Source organism: Rhinoderma darwinii, chromosome 5 (assembly GCF_050947455.1).
Source record: "Rhinoderma darwinii isolate aRhiDar2 chromosome 5, aRhiDar2.hap1, whole genome shotgun sequence".
NCBI classification, from domain to species: domain Eukaryota; kingdom Metazoa; phylum Chordata; class Amphibia; order Anura; family Rhinodermatidae; genus Rhinoderma; species Rhinoderma darwinii.
Window position 1 is genome coordinate 233,765,906 of NC_134691.1, and position 4,539 is coordinate 233,770,444.

At 44.6% G+C, this 4,539-nt stretch overlaps 1 non-coding gene across 1 annotated transcript; it reads right to left on the minus strand.

Moving 5' to 3' along the window:
* Positions 1-535: 535 nt before the first annotated feature.
* LOC142654420 (U2 spliceosomal RNA) lies at positions 536-725 on the minus strand. Its single transcript, XR_012849038.1, has one exon. It is a non-coding gene; the product is annotated as a U2 spliceosomal RNA (small nuclear RNA).
* Between the last annotated feature and the right edge of the window lie 3,814 nt (positions 726-4,539).

Sequence of the window (4,539 nt, forward strand, 5' to 3'; positions counted from 1 at the left end):
CTTAGAAATCAACACAGCCAAATTGGTGCTCTCTTTGTAGGCGAGGGAGGGTTTGTTGCAACTTCAAATCTTACTTCTTTCAAAGGTAGGGAGGAGAGCTATTCCATCACATCCATATAGTGCACACAGGTCCATTGTGGCGGCTGCTTGCTGTTCCACTATTCCACTACTTGACTGTGGTGCTGCATCAATCAGTGGTTGTGGGTTGACTGAGTGACTGGCTGGCTGGCTCAGGTGCAGCTCTTTAACTTACCTAGGAGAAGGGACAGAGAAAAAGGAAGGTGAATGAGCTGTTCCAAATTGAAATGCTGGAAACACAGAAGCACAGACACAACACAAGAGGTGGCATACTATTCAGCAAGTCATTTAATAATTAGGTCATTATCACACATTACAAAACATGCATTATATAAAGGCATTGTCCAACAGGCATTCAAATAATGGGATTAAAGGAGAGATCCAATGTGCAAGAAACAAACAATGGCAAATGCAAAAAGCACTTTTCACATCTGATTTTAGTCGCCACTGGTTTAGGAAAGGGTGCACCGGTTCTGGAGGTACTGCAATAACAGGTCAATGCGTGGAGTGGACCGAGCAAGCTCTATTTCCATCTCCCTGTTCTAAAGATCCATTTAATATATGGTCCCCAGATAGGGGACGTATCAGATATTAAACTGATAAGAACAGATTTTTTTTTTGTCAGTTGGCTACCCCATCGCAGGGGTGTCAATGATTTATTACTTAAAATTCAAAACATTAACAATAAATTACAGCTTCTTACATTGAATTACAGTAATAAAATCAATTTACATAAAAACACACATAAAAAGGGACATGGTGGCAAATCCTTATATGTTGGAGTTCCATTCTTTTACAAACCATTTATTTGAAAGTGTGGCATTTTTTTTTTTTATCTAATAAATAATTCATGTACATCTCGCTAAAACAAAGACCTAAAACATTGTCAACAGATAAAACATTGTGCTTAAAAATCAGGATGTTCCTGGCCTTCCACAGAGCTTCCTTTACGCAGTTGATCGTCTTCCATGCAATAGTCTTTTGGTTCGCGGTTGGGCATCCAAAGAGTCCATATAAAATCACATCATAACTCAAGTCATTTAGGTCTGCCATCTTCTTCATTAGAGGGAATATCTTTATCCAAAGTTGTTTTGTAAAATCACAAGTCCAAAAAATATGATGCACGGTCTCCTCAGCCTGGCAGCCTTCCCTCGGACAGATAGCAGACCTCGCGAATCCTCTCCTGAATTGGAATGCCCAGCATGGAAGACATTGATGAACGCAGCTCCAGGCCAGGTCCAATGTGTATTAAAAAGATAAAACACATTAACCATTTTTTTTTTTCTTTATCAAAATTTTTTATTTTTGAAAATATAAAAAACATAACAGCATACACATTGTTTCATAAGTTTGCAAAATTCGCACGCAGTGCAATATAACTACTTCAATATCGCATAAAATAAACAGAGACATAGACATAGAAACAGCAGCAGGAGGTAGCCTCCTAATCAGTAAGCAGAAGCTAAATAAGAATGCAATGAGAATAACAGTACCCTAAGTGCAGCAGAAGTAGTGCATTATTTAGGGAAACCAGTCCCCACAGTTGGATAAGAATTGTCGCATATACAAGTGCACATTATACTTTAGACTAACACAGACACAACACAACAAGGGGAAACACATACGGACATAGCACGCAAAAGGTAGGCTTATATAGGTGTTCAAAAGAGGCCATCCAGCCAGAGAGGTAGATCATTACCACCCCTGAATCCAGACCACACTGCCCAAGTGCGGACAAAGAGCTCAGATTTACCCCGATCAGCAGACATCAACTCCTCCATCCTCATAATTCCGTTCACCTCCGTTACCCATTCCTTCAAAGAAGGTACAGTGCTGGACTTCCAATGACGAGGGATCACTGTTCTTGCTGCGGTCAAAAAATGCCGAAAGACACCCTTTTTGAGGTGTGGGAGTGATCCAGGAACCATGGAAAGTAGCCAATGGAGGCCGAAGTCTGAACCTCAGTATGAAAAAGCTGGTTACCAAGATCAAAAATTTTTCCCCAAAAGGGACGAAGCTTGGGACAATCCCACCAAATGTGCAGCATGGTTCCAGGAGCCTCCCCACACCTCCAGCACTCATCAGATACATTAGGGAATATCCTATGTAGCAAAGAAGGACAGCGGTACCATCTGGTGAGAATCTTATAATTTTTTTCCTGGGCGAAGCACGGGGTCGGTAACTTATGCGCCAGGAAGAAAGATGTGCCCCACTCCTCAGCAGAGTGTCGAGTCACCAGTTCCTCATCCCATGCGGTAGTGAATGTCAGCTGAGAGTAATCATATTTAGGTAGAAGGATCCCGTGTAAATAGGACAACACATGAGAGGGGGCAGCAGTCAACAACAAATAGGGCTCCAGAGGAGTCTTATCCTGCAGCAATACAAGATGGTCGCCCATGGAAGAAAGATAGGAGCGCAACTGAATATAGGACCACCAAACTGAATGTCTCCCCGGGCAGGCCTCAGAGACAACAGTCTGTTACAAAATTGCACCCTCAGGTGTAAGAGTCTTAGCCAAAAAACCACCGTCCTGTCTCTCCCAACAGAGGAATGTGTCTACACCCACCGCCGGAGGGAAGGAAGGGTCATCAAAAAGAGGAGTTAGAGGACCTGGACGGTGAACAAGGTCCACCGTAGCAATGATCCGCTCCCAGACTACAAGAAACTGACGTGTGAGGGAAGGCAGAGAAGATGAAGGTCGCTGGAGAGCAGACAACCAAGGCAGAGACGACAGTGCTAGGGGAGACATAGCCTTCTCAATGCGCACCCATTGCTTACCCGCACCTGAACCAGTCTACCAATCGCATGAGGACCGCAGCTTGGTGGTAGCGTTTAAAATCCGGCAAGCCTGCCCCCCCCCTCCACTTTCGGCCGACTAAGGACAGCAAAACGAACACGAGGCTTAGAGGAGCCCCAAACAAACTTAGTTATGGCCCTATGTAAGGTTTGGAAGAAGCTCGTAGGAATTATGATAGGGACGGTTTGGAATATGTATAGGAATTTGAGCAGAATGTCCATTTTAACCGCGTTAATGCGCCCAAACCACGATATGCGGTTCCCACCATATGACATTAAATCCTTCAAGGTGCGCTGCAGAATGGGTGTGTAATTCAAAGTTTACAAATCCGACTGTTGTGTGGGGATATGCACCCCCAAATATTTTAGAGATTTAGATTGCCATTTGAACGGGAAAACCCGAGCGAGATGGGTGGCTAGAGCAGTATCGAGAGATATATTCAATGCCTCCGATTTAGAATAGTTGACTTTAAAATTACTCAAATTACCAAATCGCTCAAATTCCCTGGTCAAAGATTGCAAGGAAACCATGGGAGTCGTAATGTACACAAGGAGATCACCGGCATACAGTGCCAGTTTGTGATGTTCCGCGCCAACACAGACACCATTAACATTAGGGTTGCTCCGCAGTGCCACGGCCAGGTGTTCCATGACCAAAACATAGAGTAAAGGTGAGAGTGGGCACCCCTGTCTCGTGCCATTAGTAATACACAAAAGGTCAGATAACAAACCATTAACTCGAACCCGGGCCGTAGGCCCATGATATAATGCCATAATCCTATTCACCATAGTGGCGCCAAAAAGTTTTTTCCGCATCGACCGAGAGTAAACACATCGGTATCTTATGGGATTGGCAGTATGATGTTAAAAGAAGGGTCTTGTTAGTGTTGTCCCGTGCTTCCCTACCACGTACAAACCCCACCTGGTCATCTGTGACCAGATCAGGTAAGAAAGGCGAGAGTCGAGAGGCAAGCAACTTCGCGAAAATCTTAACGTCTACATTTATCAATGATATTGGTCTGAAATTTGCGCACGACGTCGGATCCCTGCCCGGTTTTGGTAAAAGGGTAATATGGGTCTCAAGGGACTGAGGTGCAAAGGGACACGAGGAAGACACGGAATTAAAAACTTTCGTCAAGAATGGAGCCAATTGATCCTTAAATGTCTTGTAGAATTTATTATTAAACCCATCGGGTCCCGGACTTTTGCCCAAGGGAGAGTCTCCAATAGCACGCTCCACTTCCGTTTCCAAAAAATCTTCCTCAAGTCCCAAGGCCTCCCCGTCCCCCAATGACGGCAACGCAGTGTCGTGCACATAACGGTCTATGTTATCCCGCAACGCATCCGCCTGCATATCCTGAAAATGGCCTTTAAGATTATATAATGCCGAGTAATACTGTCTGAAGCAATCAGTGATGCCCACCGGATCATGAACCTCAGCGCCCGAGGGAGAAGTAATTTTAGGGATATACGATGCCTGGGTGCGAGGATGTAGTATCCGTGCCAAAGACCTACCACATTTGTCTGCAAATTCGTACGAATGTTTTCGCATCCGGTCCCTGAATCGAGCGTGTGACTGGCCTATCAGAGAACGCAAGGATTCTCTCGCTGTGGTAAGTTCCGCAAATATCTGTGAGGACAGAACACGCTTATGACGGGATTCAA